The sequence below is a fragment of the Gallus gallus genome, chromosome 17, assembly GCF_016699485.2.
Source record: "Gallus gallus isolate bGalGal1 chromosome 17, bGalGal1.mat.broiler.GRCg7b, whole genome shotgun sequence".
In the NCBI taxonomy this organism is placed as follows: domain Eukaryota; kingdom Metazoa; phylum Chordata; class Aves; order Galliformes; family Phasianidae; genus Gallus; species Gallus gallus.
This window is the reverse complement of record NC_052548.1, coordinates 316,417-332,616: the sequence shown is the minus strand read 5'-3', so window position 1 is coordinate 332,616 and position 16,200 is coordinate 316,417. Positions and strand designations below refer to the sequence as shown.

Below are 16,200 nucleotides of genomic sequence, written 5' to 3'. Positions count from 1 at the left end.
TTGGGTTAAAGGGGTCAGTGGGGTCAATGGGGATCATTGGGGTCAGTTGGATTATGGGGTTCATGTGAGGTCACTGGGGTCACTGGGTCAAAGGGGCTCAGTGGGGTCAGTGGTGCCATTGGCGTTATTGCAGGCTGTCACGGAGTTACCTAGATAGATCTGTGCCCGTGACAGGGGGGCAGTAGGCTTGTGGGCCCCCCTTCCCCCTGACTTCCCGAGAAAAAAACGAAGCGGTGGCAACAATCTAAGAAGGAGAACTTATTTTACTAACTATGATGTTGGGATGCAAGATGACACGATACAATACAATCTAATTGGGAGTAAGTATAATAAACCAAATGAAATGAGGGAGAGAGAGCGAAAGAGCGATAGAGAGGGAGAGAGAGAGAGAGTGAGAGAGTTTCCGAAACCGAAAGCCTAACTTGATGAAGGCGCCTGGCTTGGAAAGCACACCCACTCCTCTCCCGGCAGCAAGCGAAAGTGAAGAAGCAGCGCGCGCAACCAGATGACGTATCTTCCGTGATGTGTCTTCCTTCTGTGACCGTGAGGTCCTCTGGGATACGTAGTTCTTCTCTTTTGTCCATGATGTTATGATGTGGAATACCAATAGCGAAGTTACAAAACCATGACACAGGCCAGAAGGGTTTGGGCTTCCAAGCAATCACCAAGCTTTTGGATGAGCCAGCCCTCTGCTTTTTGTGAGGACAGACCCCAACGAGCCCACATAACCCAAATAACCTCCTTGACCCCCACAGACAAGTCCTCCTTGGAAAGCCATCTCGGCAAGGGCAGAATAGCGCTGTTCTTGGGCCGCAGCACTCCATGGCCAGGCGCTGCTCAGACGCTGGGGCTGCATTTCCTCCTGGGCACCCACACATGCTGCGATTCCCCTGCAGGTTCCTGCCGGGTTTGTGGCTTCCTGCTGGGGAACTCCTCATCTTCTTCTGTAAGTCGGGCTGCAGGTCCAACCACCTGCAAAGACCGAGGCAAAGCTCTCACTGAGCGCCTCAGCCTTTGCCATGGCTGCCCACTGCCTTTCATCCGAGGGAGCGCTCTCCTCGGCCCGTCTCCTCCTGCCTGTGGAGCTGCAGATGAGGCTGCACGCGTCTTTGCGCGTGCACTGCTGTGCAACGGGATGGGGTTGCATGTGTGTGCGTGCATGTGGTTGCACGCAGGGATGGGGCCACACACACGTGTGTGCTGTGGGCAAACAAACCGCTGTGGTGCTTCAGGGAGAGCCTCACCGCCTTTTGCTGCTCCCGGCAGCGCCTCGCCGCCATCCTTTGCTTCTTGGAACCGCTTCCTGTCGCTGCCGCTGCTTTGAGGGTGTCCGCTCTGCTCCCAGCTCGGTGCAGGCCCGTGCCGGCCTCTCATTGGTCAGCAGAGGCTCCATCCCGCCCTTGCTGGCCTCTCATTGGTCAGAAGCAGCTCTGACCCAACCCCGGTGGCCTCTCATTGGTGATCGGCAGTTCCATCCCGCCACTGCTGGCTCTCATTGGTCAGCAGCAGTTCTAAGCCACCCCCGGTGGCCTCTCATTGGTCAGTGGCATTTCTGGCCCGCCCCTGCTGGCCTCTCATTGGTCAACGGCATTTCTGGCCCACCCCTGGCCTCTGATTGGTGAGCGGCAGCGCCGCCAGCTCCAATCGGCTGACGGGCGGTGCGCGCCGTTGGCAACCGGCTTGGAATCGCCCAGCTGTCCCCATCAGACGGCAGCCCGTGGCCGTCCCCTTCGCCTTGGGATGCGGGGATTTGGGGAGGCTGAAGGAGTCGGGGCCCCCACCGCTGTAGCGCTGCTGCCCCCATTAGGGCCTGGAACCCCGAGCCTCCAGCTCTGCTCGCGGTGCCCCCCAAGGCTGAGGTGGTCTGTGGGTGGAGGGGCAGTGGGGGAGATGTGGTGGGCATGTGGGAGCTGAGGGGCTTTGGGGGCTATTGGGGGATGTGGGAGGATATGGGGCTGTAGGGTGCTGTGTGGGGATCTCGAGGGATATGGGGATATCGGTGGGTTTTGGGAATAGAGGGGGATGGAGGGATGTGGGGCCCACAGGGGGTGCTATAGAGGGATGTAGGGCTGTGCGTGGGTTGTAGGAGGAGATGGGGCTGTAGGGGGCTGTGTTGGGAATCCAGGGAGTGTGTGAGGGGCCATGGAGAGGCCAGAGGGAGAAATGGGACTGTGGGGGGTATAGGGTAGGGCTTTGGGGCGACAGGGGGCTGTAGTGGGTTACAGGGGTGGATATTGGGGGATATGGGGCTGTAGTGTTCTGTGGGGGCTATTGGGAGGGATGTGGGGCTATCGGGGGCTTTAGTGGGGGCCGTAGAGGGATATAGGGCTGTGTGGGGTTGCTGGAAAATATGAAACTATGGTGGCTGTATGGGTGTGTGGGACTTTATGGAGCTTAATTGTGTCTCTAGGTGGGCTATGGGGCTCTGGAAAGCTGTGGTGGACTGTAGAAGGGGTATTGGGGTATATGGGAAAAGAGGGGGATGCGGTTGGGATCTAGGGATCTGTGGGCAGCTATTGGGGGATATGGGGCTCTAGGGTGCTGCAGGGTCTTTACAGAGTGTTTTAGAGCTATATGGGAGATATAGGGGGACTTGGTTCTCTAGGGGGCGGTGGGGGTATAGGGGTGATATGGGTCTGTAGGGGGCTTTGGGAGGAGCTCCACGGTTCTATGAGGGGGCTGTAAGGGCTATAGGTGTGTTCGAGGGATATGTGGCTCTAGGGGTTTGTGGCAACATGTGGGAGCGTTGAGGGTGCTAGGGGTTGGGGGGGGCTCTAGGGAAGGATGTTGTGCTGTAGGAGATGGTGGGGGCCTGAGGGAGGATATAGGGTGTCTGTGGGGATATAGGGGAGATATGGAGTCTAGAAGGGTTCTAGGGGGATATGAGGCTGGATATGGGAGAGTGTGGGGGGCTCTCGAGGGGAGTCTAGGGCCAGTGTGGGTCTGTGGGGTGCTATAAGGGGAGATTGGGCTTTAGGGGCTGGGGGACTGTAGGGAGGGTCTTAGGGCTGTAGAGGGGACATGGGGTGCTATGTGGCTGTAGGGAGCAGGGGAATATTATGACGCTGTAGGGGGCTATTGGGAAAGCTATATGGTTCTATGGGGAGGCTATAGGAGCTTTATAGGTGGTTATGTGGCTATAGGGTTCTGTGGGTGGTCTGTAGGCGGGTTCTAGTAGGGTAGGAGGCTATAGGGGGCTGTGGAGGGGATATAGGGAGATATGGGGTAGTAGTGAATTTTTAGGGGGTTGTGGCGGACTGTAAGAGGGTATAGGATGATAGGGGGCCAGGGAGGGTCTGTAGAGAGGGATGTTATGCTGGAGAAGTTATGGGAGGCTAAAATGGGCCTTTGGGGGTTACAGAGGGGCTGTGGTGGGCTATTTGGGGATATAGGGAGATATGAGGCTATAGGAAGTGTTTGGAGGATGTGGTCCTCTAAGGGGCTGTGTGGGTCCATAGGATGATCTGGAGCTATAGGGTGATCTCTAAAGGGATGTGGGGCGAGAAGGCTCTCCCTTCCTTCCTTTCCCCCCTTCCACAGCAGGGAGGGTGAAATGCTAGTCATGTAATTCAAATTGGAACTGAAGTTGTCTTGCAATAGAATATGATGCTTTTGTGGTCTTCAATCTGAAACGTGTTTTCTCCTTGGCTTTAGGATATGTGTTTATTTTTAATGACTATGCTTAATAATCTAATTTTGTTTCATAATGCCTTTTGAAAAGGTTTCAGTCTGCAGTCTGCTGATCCGAAAGAAAGAAGGCGGCTTTTGGAGGACATAATCATTGCAAGTCGAGCTGCTGCTGAACCTCCCCTTCCAACATCCAGCAGGTGAGGACGCTGTGCATCTCAGCCCTCCCTCCCTGCACGGTAGCAGCGATTCTAATCAAACCTCTGAACTCCCCGGTTTGTTCTGCAGGCCCCGATGATGGCACAGGCATGAAAGAGCCCAGAGCTCGTCGCTGGGGAGAGGCTGCGTATGGCGTTGTGAAGGGAGAGATGGAGGAGTGGTTTGAGCAGCGCTGTGCAGGAATGAACGGCTGGTAAGAGAAGAGGTGTGTGTGCTGAGAGCAAGGGCTGTACGGCTCCTCTCTGTGTTCTCACAGCAAGTGCACGGCAGAGCTCCTTGCTCTCTGTTCTTTCTTGCAAGGCTGCGGCGCTTCAAAGTGCGCTGTGGGTGGGCAGCGCGATGACAGCCCAAGGGTGGCACCAGGAGATGCAGCGCAGCCCTCTGCAGCAGCAGGGTGCATTGATTGGTCTTGCTCATTCTTGAAGGAGATGGTGTGTTTAGCTGCCAACTTTGGTGGCTCCATGGCATGTGCTGAAGGCTTTGGGGCCCTTCCTGTGTTCCTCACGTCCTGAGGCAATGAAGGACTTCGCTTGCTCTGTAGGAATGGTTCCTGTGCAAGGACATGGTCGTCTGCCTGTAGCAGATACTGAAGGTTGTGCTTTTGTGACTGCAGTGATGGAGTTGGATTTAGAATGGCAATTGCACTCTGCTCACGTGCAGCTCTTTCTGACACAGGCAGGAGTCGGGCAGCGGTACTGCAGCTCCTCTGGCAGCTTTGCAGCTCAGTTGGGAAGCAGAAGATGTGGATGTGAAAGAAGAAGTCCGTTGCTGGGACGTTCCCCTGTTCTTCCCCCAGCTGTCCCCTTGCCTCAGCCTGGATTCCCCTTGCATTCCTGTAGGATTCCCTTCCATCCCCCTGGCTGCCCCTTGCTTTCCCCAAGGCTGCCCTTTCCTTTCTCATGACTGCCCACCCATCATTCCCTCAGAGTTCCAATATCCCTCCCAGTGTTTCCCAGCAAGACCCCTAGAGACACCCTATAGCCCCCCACAGAGCCTTGGAGCCCCTCGAGGACCCCCTCAGACGCAGTACACCTCCCCCGTAGCTGGCCCATACCCACATGGAGCCCCACAGTCCCCAGCAGCACCCCATGTGCCCCACTGGGCTTCCCCGGAATCCTCCTATTTCCTCCCTCAGACCTCCTTTACACCTCCAAGATCCCCCCTGGGAACTCGCTGACCCCCATGTTCTTTGACAGTACCCCCATCACCATCCAGTGAACCCCATAGCCCACCTTTGGCCTCTCCTCCCCCTGACCTGCCTCCAGATCCCGTACAACCTCACGGTGCTGTAGCATGGATGGCTTCTGCAGGTGAGGAATGGGGAGCTGGAGAAGGTGTAGGGCACAGATGTGGGTGAAAGTGAAGTGGTTGGCACTGGGGATACTGGGGAACACGGATCAGAACATGGGTGGATTTGGGGAGGATAAGGGGATGTGGACCACAGCCTACAGAAGCAGAGTGCTTCTCAGGAGGAGGCAAGGTGTGAGTTACAGGTGGGACTTGTGGGTGCGGGGACGTGGGGTGGCATGGGTACGTGGGGGGTCTGGGGGCTCGTGGGGAGCGGTTTGGGGTCAGAATGGAGGATGTGGGGTGGTGTTGGCGTGCATTCATTGATTTCTTCCTGAGAGGGGATTGGGGTTCCCTGTGGCCCAAAGGTGGAGCCCTCATCGGTAACCGCACATGAGCCCAGAACCCCATATAACTCCACGTGACCCAAGGCTCCACATATCCCATAACCTTGTGAGCACAGTAAGCCCATCTGAGGCTGTGGGCAGGGATGGGTCTGTTCCTGGCTTGTTCAGGGGGTACTATAAGGTGGCTCTGGGGCCGCTGTAGGTCAGCAGCCTGAATATTCCCCTGATGCTCATCTTGCCCTCATCTTGGGGGGCCAAATGGAGGTCAAGGGGTTTGTTGGGGGCTAAGGAAGAGGTTCCATGAGTGTATCCCATAGCTGCCCAGAGCATCCCCAGAGCCATCCTAGAGGAGCAGTTCCAGAGCAGCCCCATCATTGCCCATAGCTCGTAGCCAGCAGCAGTTCCACCAGCAGCAGTGTGTTGGGTAAAGACAGCTCCTAAGTGTGGCTCTGCTGCAAGGCTGCCCCAAAGTGCTCCTGAAGCCCTCCCATAGGCGTCTTTTAACTGTCCCACAACCCTGTGAGGCTTCCCCACATCCCAGCACATCCACGAACGTGCCTGTGGGGTGTGCGAGAAACGCTCACATCCCTGATGTTCCACCAGGCACAGCTCTCAGTGCAGCAGCAAAGCTCATTCCTGATTGCTGTGGCATTACTGCACTCTCTTCTGTGAGCTCCTTCTGCTCCTGTAGCTCTCCTCCCATGGCACCCACTGCTCTCCTTCCCCTTGGCTGGGCACTGCAGGCTCACAGTCTCCACCACGCATCCGCTGTGCCGTTTTTCCAGAGGAGGTCTATGGCCAACGTGTTCCTTTCGGGCTGATTTTGTGCTTTTCTATGCAGACAGGCAGGCAGGATTTCGTGCAGCTGTTGCACGTGCTGGGTCTCATGCTCCGTCCTGCGGCTGTGCCTTATCTCGTGTGCACTCTCCACCTCCCCCTGGTCAGAACGTCCTGGCCCTGCTGTGCTCTGCTCAGCATCTGTCTGCTGAACGACGACACAGCTGTCACACTGAGCCTGCCTTGTGCTATCCCTGCAGATGTTGGATGATTTCCTCTGCCACTCTCCCACCCGTAACCGCTCGGGTGCTTTCCAGCAGCACACAGCTGGCACACAGAGCCATGCTGACCACGGCAGGGTGCAGCTCCTTGTTGCAGTCCCGTAGCGGTGGGTGGCCGTGCCAAAGGGGGATCCCACCGCTGCTGCTCTCCATCCTTCTGCGCTCGTTCTGCACCACCGTGCATTCCATCCTTCCTCCTCGTGCTGCGCTGCCCATTTCTCGGGGTCGTTGCAGCAGCTGCTGCAAGTGCTGATGTTGGAGCAGTTTCTTCCCCACCGCGAGATCCCTTCCAAGAAGCACTGCCCCTACTGCTGCAACGGCCCCAGTCTGGGACGCCCTTTTGTAAGGGGTTGCGTTGTTTGTTCTGCAGCTGACTTGGATTTCTTCTCCCACTGTCCCGTGAAGGAGTTGATTTGCTTCAGTCCATCCCTGTTCCATTCCTGGCTCGGGTATCCCTCGTGGCCATGCAGCACCGCAGCAGCAAAGCTCCAATCCCTTCCCCGGTCTCAGTGGGTTCAGTTTGTTCTGTTCTCATCCACTTACAGAAACAGAAGCTACCAAGCCACCAAACCCTGGGACAGGTATTTCCCTACAGAAGCATTCATGTCCTTCTCCTGGCCCCTTTGGCCAGTTCCCAGCTCTCCAAACTGAGGCGTACGGCTGCAGCCCACCCCATGGCTTCTCTGGGGCAGCTGTGGGGCAGCCCCACCCTGAGGAGGAGATGCCTTTTCCTAGCATGCAGCTGGTTCTATGGCCACATGGGGTGAGGACGTGGGGTCGTGGGTCACATAGGGGTCCTGCAGGGTCACAGAGTTACGGGGTGATGTGGGGCTATGGGGTCAGATGGGGTTCTGAATCACAGTGATAGGGTCAGATTGGATGGTAGGGACAGATGGGGTGACATGGAGTTATGGATCACATGGGTTGTATGGTCGGGGTGAGGTGGGGGCAAGGATCCCAGATTTATGGGCCACATGGCATCAGTTCGCAGCATGATGGGGGCAGGAAGAGTCAGGGAGTCACAGGGTCATGTGGGGGTATGGTTCCCATCAGGGCTGTGGGTCACGTGCAGCCATGGGGTCACACACATACAGGGCGATGAGGTCATCTTGGGTTATGGCTCATGTGGGGTAACGGCTCAGGGCCCCACCTTTGGGCCACAGGGACGCCCAGTCCCCTCTCAGGATGAAATGAAACCACTGCAAACTCTGCCCACCCAACCCCCTTTTTACCTCAAACCGCTCCCCACATCCTCCCATACTCTCTACGTCCCCATACTAGCCCATGCCCCTGTGTCCCACCTGCAGCCCACGTCTTGTTTTCTCCTGAACAGCATTCTGCTCCTGCAGCCTGTGTTCCCACATCCCTTAATGTCCCTATATCCTCCAAACACACCCCCAGAGAGCCCTATAGCTCCTCAAGGACCTTCTCAGACTCAGCACATTTCCCCCACAGAGAAGCTGGGCCATCACAGACTTCTGCAGTCCCCAGCAGCAGCACACATCCCCCTCTGAGCTCACACTGAACCCCCTTGTTTTCTTCCTCGGACCTCCCTTACGCCCTCAGTCCTCTCCTGGGTCCTCAGAGTTCCACAGTCCGTGACAGGACCCCCATTACCATCCCAGGATCCCCATATCCCACCGACGAGGAACCCCACAGCAAAACACATCTCAGGATGGGGCTCCAGTGGTGCACCAATACATTCATTAAAGAGAGGAGAATGAATGAGCGTAAAGGGGGGCCTTTCCTCCTGACATTGCCCACCGCCTGCGTGTTGGCTGTGCCATGCCAGCAGCATTTTGTCCTCGAGCTGTGAGTGCAGGTATGCGTGCATACGGGGTTGTGCAGAGTTGGTGCTGAACATCAGAGCGTGCATTGCGCTTGGCTGTGTGCACAGTGCTTGCAGGTGCAAGTTTTGCATCTGTGTGCATGCACATGGCAGTGTGCAAGGCTGGAGCAGTGCTCGAGTCTTCGTGCTCGTGGGTGTGCAGAGGGATGGGGTGCACGCATGTGAACACAGCGCCATGGGAGGCACTGCAAAGGAAACAGCTCCATCCCAGCCACAACAGTGACAGGCAGGCAGGCACTGGGGAGGGCTGCACGGCAGAGGGACGCCCTCTGAGTGCCACAACCTGGAGCGCTGTCTGCAAGCAGAACAGTGCCGGGATGGCAGCCTGCTGGTCCTAAGCTGCAGAGATGCTGCTCTGGACCAACAGCCTGTCATTTTTTTCAGAAAACGCTGTCCTTTTGCTGAACTTTGCTCATTACATACTTGTCAGTAAGGAAAAAATGCTTGGTGCTGCCCTGGGAAACTCGGCAATCTCCACAGCGTTGCTCTCCAAGTTAGCACGCTCATGGCCAGGCTGTGTTCCCTGCAGCTCTTTGCACGTGCTTTGCAGACAGTCTGTCTGTGGGCAGTGCAAAGGACTGCTGCCTCCGTTGCATCACTGGACGGCAGCATTCGCTGACGGAGCTGTGGCAGTTCTGAGCGAGCGCCGCGAGACCAATAACGAGGAGGTGGTGCAGCAGCTCTCCGAGTGCCGCTGGACAAATCAGGCCAGTGCGCTCTCTGTGAATCTATAAATTTGACTGGTTTTTATTGACTACGTTTGAAGGTGGAGTGCCGAGTTGGGCGGCACTCAGCACTGCCCTGTAACGCCGCGCACTGCAGAAGCTGCTGCCTGCTGACGCTCCTCCTCTCAGTCCTTCAGCTGCAGCTTCTGCATCATCTCCACAAGGCTGTCCACTGCGGAGGCCTGGGAAGAAACGGAGCGAGGGTAGAAACAGGACACCACTTCCCTCGGGATTTTACAGTCTCTTCCTTTCATGTGTGACAGACAGAGGCCCTGAGAACAACAAGAGCCGTGTCTGTGTTCACCAAGGACTCACCTCTGCACGTGCAGCGGCAGCTCTGAGGGCAGCCTTCTTCAGCTCCACTCTCCTCTCTTTTCGTTGTCGTCTTCTTTCTGTAAGGCAAGAAAAATAGATGAATGCATTTTGTCTACAGTGAAATGGCAGAAACATACATGCCGTACAAGCAGAAGGCAGCAAAAAGACAGAGGAAATGGGACTAGGAAGCCTCCCAGTGAATGACATTTCCAGGAGGCGTGCAGAAGACTGCCATAGAGTTAACGGGAAGAGACAGGGTTACACGTTCTGGCACCTCACTGCCTTTGGACTTTGTAGCCTTCCACTCTTTTCCCCTCCATGGAGAAGGAAAAAGCAAAGCCAAGCCCTAAGCAAACTCAGTGTGCTCGCACAGGGAAGCGCCTCAGCACGGCGGGTACCACAGCACCTTCTCACCTCTTTGCTTGGAGCTCCGAGCAGCAGCAGGCCCAGGGTGTGCTGCTGGAGCCGGCACACAGTCTCCACTCGGCCCCCTCACTCTCTTATTGGAAGGCAGCTGCACTGCTGTTGGTTTCCCTTCCTCCAAGGCCTTGCGTTTACATCCAGCCTGGGTGTTGGAGACAGAGCGGGGGCACACGGCAGGGGAAGGTCTTCCCCCTGTGCTGGGACCTGCTCTTCTAAGAGGACCTCCAGCCTGGTAGTGGAGCCTTGAGCTGCTGCTCTTTGACATGCTCTCTCAGTATGGACCTGCTGGACCACTTTGACATAGATTTTGGCATTTGGCTCAGCACCAATCTCTGTTAAGAAAGGAAAAATAAGGAGATTTAATGAGAGCCCAACACTACTTTCAGTCTGCAAAACGGGTCACAATACCAGGGACATCTCATCTCGAGTGCTCACGGTCATGGATCATAGGATCTTGGCTGGACTGTGGGTTCACATTTCTAATCAGCACAGGAATGCTAACTGTACATGCCAGGGATTAAGACCACAACCAACACACAACGGCCACAGTCCCAGGAAAGGACGGACAGAAAGCCTCACTAGAGAGACAGTGCACCAAACCCAGGTGCCTGCTGTGTGTCCGTACCTCTCTTTGGTGCTGTGCCACACTGGGCGCTTCTGCCTTGCCTTTCTGCAAGGCTGCGCTTTGCTGGAAGGCCGCTCGCATCAGCTTCTGGCAGAAAGGAGACAAGAAAGACATGAAGAGCATCTCTGTGGCGGAAGATTTGAGCACAGCCAACCACAGTCTTCTAATCCTCAAGAGCAGTTTCTTCAGCTTGCCTTTCTGCTGCTACAACATTATGCCGCTTCTGCAGTCAGCACAGCTCGCAAGAGCTTCTTACCTGCGGAGGCTTTGCGTTTCCAGCCTTGCCCAGCACCACTCCATGGACGCGCAGGCTCCGTCCCTACAACAACAGATGGTGTGTTGATTTCACAGACACCAGCAGGCAGCAGAAGCACTGCCCAGTATGCCCACGTCCCCCCAGAAAACAGAAAGATGCTACTTGGACAGCCCAAACACAAACTGATTGATAGTTCACTTCTCACTGCTCCTTCCTGCACTCCAAATGCATGCTCACTTGACATCCCCTGAAGCGCTGCACCCGCACAGAACGAATACTCAAAATTCATTCCTTCACACTTCATGACAGAGGGCCGAAGAAACTCACTTCTGTATGGCATGAAGGACTGTCCGTCCCTGTTGCGTCCCTCTGTGCGCTGGAAGGCGCGGTCGGATCTCTGGCAGCCTGCTGGCTGCTGCTCCCAACCGTGGGGAACCGCGCCGCGCCGCTTCTGAAGAGAGAAAGGAAGAAACGGTGGTGGGAACGGGCAGCCAAGGCTTGCAGAGAGGTTCCAGATCGTGCCAGAAAGGGGATATCAGAGTGCTGAGACACTAACTATCACTAAGGGAAAAGACGGCCTGAGCCACGTCCGCGATGTTAGCCCAGGCTGGCAGCAGTGAGCGCTGAATGCAACCGGTTACTGAGGTCACCAAGGACCAGCAGGGCTCCCCCTGCTCCGTCCCTTCCCCTTGAGAGCAAGAGAAAGGAAGAACCAAGCAGAAGAAGCCCAGCCATACCTTGCCACTCAGACGGCAGCAATTGGAACCGCGGTCATCTCCGTGCTGAGACATGGCCGCTGAAGGCTCAGAGGAAGCTGGAGTTCCCAGGCCTCTGTGCACAGGAACTTCCCTGGCTCCTTGCAAAGAGCTGGCTTCCCTCTTCCTGCGACTGCCTCGATCCCAAAATCTCCCTTGGGACAGGAACCCTGCAGAGAGTACCGACGAGTGCACACGCGGTGCTTCTGACGGGCTCTCACAGGGTGATCTGTTCCACAGAAGGCCCAGAGCTCAGCCTCGGTGTGCAGCACGCTCACCAGAGCACCAGCTCTGCTCACCAGCTGTGGCGGAAACGCTGCCACCCCAGCAGTGATTGTGACCTCAGCGAGTGCCCGCATCACTTCCGTGCTTTCATCATAAGCGAATGAAATGGACGACTCCCTGATCCACATCTTAGGAAACCACCACCAGGGTCACCCAATGGGGTTATTTGAATAATGGAGAAGTGAAGATGACTCTTGTGCAGCCCAATAAAAACCAGTCAAGACCAGTATGGCCTCCGAGTGGTCAATGGAGTCCCAGGGGAACCCGTAGAAAACGAAACCCAGGGCCTGTGCCAGCATCTGTGTTTGGGGCTTTGAGTCCCAGGGCTGATGTCTGCCTCTCCGGCTGTGGCTTTAAGTCCCAGGGCCAGTGCTGGGCTCCCCGCCTGTGTCTGTGGCCTTAGGCCCTTGGCTGCTTCTGGCCTCTCTAGCTGGGGCTGTGGTTTTACGTCCCTGGACTGGTTCCAGCCTTTCAGGCTATCGTTTTGGTCCCCAGGATTGGTACCAAATTTGAAGAAACCAACAGGAGGCTCACCCAATGGGGTTCTGTGAAGCATCAGAAGAGAGAAATACACACGATAATTGTGTAGCCAGGCTGGGTCACCCTCTCGCTCAGGCGCTGCATGACTGGAAGCAGGAGTCGTTTCCCCCAGGCTGCATCCAGACTGGGGTCATTGGAGACAATGGGTCTATGGGGTCTATGGGGACATTGGAGTCAATGGGGTCATAGGGGGTCATTGGGTTCAATATGGTCACTTGGGTCAGTAGGGGTCACTGGGGTCAATGGGGGTCATTGAGGACATTGGTGTCAGTGAAGTCATTGGGATCAATGGGGTCAATGGAGTGAATGGGGTTAATGGGGTCAGTGGGGGTTATTGGAGACAATTGGGTCATTGGGGTTATTGGGGTCATTGAGGTCAATGGGGGACATGTGGGATTAATGGGGTCTGTGGTGTCAATGGGGTTACTGGGGTCAATGGGGTCATGTGGGGTTAATGGGGTCAGTGGGGTAAATGTGTTGTTGGGGTCATATGGGGTCACGGGTATATCATTAGAAACATGGGCATTGGTGGGGTCAATGGGGTCACTGGGGTCCTTGGGGTCATTGGGTACATGTGGGATCATTTAGATCATTGGGGACAGGGGGGTTATGGGATTCATGTGAGGTCACTGGGGTCACTGGGTCAAAGGCGTCAGTGGGGTCAGTGGGGTCAATGGGGTAATAGCAGGCCAGAAGGGTTTGGGCTTCCAAGCAATCACCAAGCTTTTGGATGAGCCAGCCCTCTGCTTTTTGTGAGGACAGACCCCAACGAGCCCACATAACCCGAATAACCTCCTTGACCCCCACAGACAAGTCCTCCTTGGAAAGCCATCTCGGCAAGGGCAGAATAGCGCTGTTCTTGGGCCGCAGCACTCCATGGCCAGGCGCTGCTCAGACGCTGGGGCTGCATTTCCTCCTGGGCACCCACACATGCTGCGATTCCCCTGCAGGTTCCTGCCGGGTTTGTGGCTTCCTGCTGGGGAACTCCTCATCTTCTTCTGCAACTGCCCCCCAGCGTCACTACTGCCTCCTCTGGTGCCGTACTGGCAGATGCCTCAGCGTTCATGAGCCTGGACTTCCTGCCTCCCATCAGCAGCTGCTCCTTCATTCATACTGCAATACCGTCCACTTCCAGCACCAGCAGAGCTGCAAGGCAGAGATGGGAAACGTGGGATGAATGCAAACGCAGAAGCCCAAGGCTGTCCCACCACCACGTATTGCAGCCTTGCAGCCCTGCTTTGCAAGGTCTCCACTCTGCTCCCATCTCAGCGATGGGCCGTGCCGGCCTCTTATTGGTCACCGGGAGCTCCGTCCCACTCCCGCTTGCTTCTCATTGGTCAGCGGCATCTCCATCCCGCCTCCGTTGGTTTCTCATTGGTCAACAGCAGCTCCATTTCACTCCCGTCCAGCCTGTCATTGGTCAGCGGCAGCTCTGACCCATGCCAGCCTCTGATTGGTCAGCAGCAGCTCTGACCCACCCCTGGTGGACTCTCATTGGTGATTGTCAGCTCCATCCCGCCCCTGCTGGCTCTGATTGGTCAGCAGCAGCTCTGACCCGCCCCTGCTGGCCTCTCATTGGTCAACGGCATTTCTGGCCCTCCCCTTGTCTCTGATTGGTCAGCAGAAGCGCCGCCGGCTCCAATTGGCTGAGGGGCAGAGCGCGCCGTTGGCAACCGGCTTGGAATCGCCCAGCTGTCCCCTCAGACGGCAGCCCGTGGCCGTCCCCTTCGCCGTGGGATGCGGGGATTTGGGGCGGCTGAAGGAGTCGGGGCCCCCACCACCGCAGCGCTGCTGCCCTCACAGGGGCCGGGCCCCCCCGAGCCTCCAGTGCTTGTTGAGGTGCCTCCCGGGGCTGAGGGGGTCTGTGGGTGGAGGGGCAGTGGGGGAGATGTGGTGGCAGTGTAAGAGCTGAGGGACTTTGGGGGCTCTTGGGGGATGTGGGAGGATATGGGGCTGTAATGTGCTGTGTGGGGATCTCGAGGGATGAGGGGATATTGGTGTGTTTTGGGAATAGAGGGGGATGGAGGGATGTGGGGCCCACAGGGGTTGCTATAGAGGGATGTAGGGCTGTGCGTGGGTTGTAGGAGGAGATGGGGCTGTAGGGGGCTGTGTTGGGAATCCAGGGAGGGTGTGAGGGGCCATGGGGAGGCCAGAGGGAGAAATGGGAGTGTATGGGGTATAGGGTAGGGCTTTGGGGCGACAGGGGGCTGTAGTGGGTTACAGGGGTGGATATTGGGGGATATGGGGCTGTAGTGGTCTGTGGGGGCTATCGGGAGGGTTGTGGGGCTATCTGGGGCTTCAGTGGGGGCCGTAGGGGGATATAGGGCTTTGCGGGGGTTGTTGGAAAATATGAGGCTAGGGTGGCTGTATGGGTGTGTGGGGCTTTAAGGAGCTTAATTGTGTCTCTAGGGGGGCTATGGGGCTCTGGAAAGCTGTGGGGGACTGTAGAAGGGGTATTGGGGTATATGGGAAAAGAGGGGGATGCGGTTGGAATCTAGGGATCTGTGGGCAGCTATTGGGGGATATGGGGCTCTAGGGTGCTGCAGAGTCTTTAGGGAGTGTTTTAGGGCTATATGGGGGATATAGGGGGATTTGGTTCTCTAGGGGGCTGTGGGGGTATAGGGGTGATATGGGTCTGTAGGGGGCTTTGGGAGGAGCTCCACGGTTCTATGAGGGGGCTGTAAGGGCTATAGGTGTGTTCGAGGGGGATATGTGGCTTTAGGGGTTTGTGGCAACATGTGGGAGGGTTGTGGGTGCTAGGGGTTGGGGGGGGCTCTAGGGCAGGATGTTGTGCTGTAGGAGATTGTGGGGGCCTGAGGGAGGATATAGGGTGTCTGTGGGGATATAGGGGAGATATGGAGTCTAGAAGGGTTCTAGGGGGATATGAGGCTGGATATGGGAGAGTGTGGGGGGCTCTGGAGGGAGTCTAGGGCCAGTGTGGGTCTGTGGGGAGCTATAAGGGGAGATTGGGCTTTAGGGGCTGGGGGACTGTAGGGAGGGTCTTAGGGCTGTAGAGGGGACATGGGGTGCTATGTGGCTGTAGGGAGCAGGGGAATATTATGACGCTGTAGGGGGCTATTGGGAAAGCTATATGGTTCTATGGGGAGGCTATAGGAGCTTTATAGGTGGTTATGGGGCTTTAGGGAGCTGTGGGTGGTCTGTAGGAGGGTTCTAGTAGGGTAGGAGGCTATAGGGGGCTGTGGAGGGGATATAGGGAGATATGGGGCAATAGTGGGTTTTTAGGGGGTTGTGGCGGGCTGTTAGAGTGTATAGGATGATAGGGGGCCAGGGGGGTCTGTAGAGAGGGATGTTATGCTGGAGAAGGTATGGGAGGCTAAAATGGGCCTTTGGGGGTTACAGAGGGGCTGTGGTGGGCTATTTGGGGATATAGGGAGATATAAGGCTATAGGGGGTGTTTGGAGGATGTGGTCCTCTAAGGGGCTGTGTGGGTCCATAGGATGATCTGGAGCTATAGGGTGATCTCTAAAGGGATGTGGGGCTAGAAGGCTCTCCCTTCCTTCTTTCCCCCCTTTCCACAGCAGGGAGGGTGAAATGCTAGTCATGAAATTGAAACTGGAACTGAAGTTGTCTTGGAATAGAATATGATGCTTTTGTGGTCTTCAATCTGAAACGTGTTTTCTCCTTGGGCTTGAGGTAATCTGTTTATGTTTAATGATTATGTTTAATAATCTAATCATGTTTCATAATGCCTTTTGAAAAGGTTTCAGTCTCCATTCTGCTGATCCGAAAGAAAGAAGGCGGCTTTTGGAGGACTTGATCATTGCGAGTCGAGCTGCTGCTGAACCTCCCCTTCCAACATCCAGCAGGTGAGGACGCTGTGCATCTCAGCCCTCCGTCCCTGCACGGTAGCAGCGATTCTAATCAAACT

The 16,200-nt window shown here is 56.2% G+C and overlaps 1 long non-coding RNA gene across 3 annotated transcripts; it reads left to right on the top strand.

The window, feature by feature from the left end:
• The first annotated feature begins 1,660 nt into the window (after window positions 1-1,660).
• LOC121107076 lies at window positions 1,661-6,199 on the top strand. Of its 3 annotated transcripts, none has more exons than XR_005840489.2 (4): window positions 1,661-1,859; window positions 3,722-3,827; window positions 3,916-4,039; window positions 4,522-6,199. It is a non-coding gene; the product is annotated as an uncharacterized LOC121107076 (long non-coding RNA). The 3 variants fall into 3 exon arrangements; XR_005840490.2 differs by having other exon boundaries at window positions 3,916-4,051; XR_005840488.2 differs by lacking the exon at window positions 4,522-6,199 and having other exon boundaries at window positions 3,916-4,476.
• The last annotated feature ends 10,001 nt before the right edge of the window (window positions 6,200-16,200 follow it).